The sequence below is a fragment of the Bison bison genome, unplaced genomic scaffold, assembly GCF_000754665.1.
Source record: "Bison bison bison isolate TAMUID 2011002044 unplaced genomic scaffold, Bison_UMD1.0 scf7180017863415, whole genome shotgun sequence".
NCBI classification, from domain to species: Eukaryota; Metazoa; Chordata; class Mammalia; order Artiodactyla; family Bovidae; genus Bison; species Bison bison.
Genome location: NW_011493987.1, coordinates 61302 through 61921, shown reverse-complemented (window position 1 = coordinate 61921; position 620 = coordinate 61302).

Sequence of the window (620 nt, the reverse complement as noted above, 5' to 3'; positions counted from 1 at the left end):
ATGTTAGATTGACAAAGTCTTTGTAATTTTTATGTATTTTTTTATATATATTTTATTTTATTTTTGACTTTACAATATTGTATTGGTTTTGCCATATATCAACATGAATCCACCACAGGTACACACGTGTTCCCCATCCTGAACCCTCCTCCCTCCTCCCTCCCCACACCATCCCTCTGGGTTGTCCCAGTGCACGAGCCCCAAGCATCCAGTATCATGCATCGAACCTGGACTGGCAACTCGTTTCATACATGATATTATACATGTTTCAGTGTCATTCTCCCAAATCATTCCACCCTCTCCCTCTCCCACAGAGTCCAAAAGACTGTTCTATACATCAGTGTCTCTTTTGCTGTCTCGTATACAGGGTTTATTGTTACCATCTTTCTAAATTCCATATATATGTGTTAGTATACTATATTGGTGTTTTTCTTTCTGGCTTACTTCACTCTGTATAATAGGCTCCAGTTTCATCCACCTCATTAGAACTGATTCAAATGTATTCTTTTTAATGGCTGAGTAATACTCCATTGTGTATATGTACCACAGCTTTCTTATCCATTCATCTGCTGATGGACATTTAGGTTGCTTCCATGTCCTGGCTATTATAAACAGTGCTG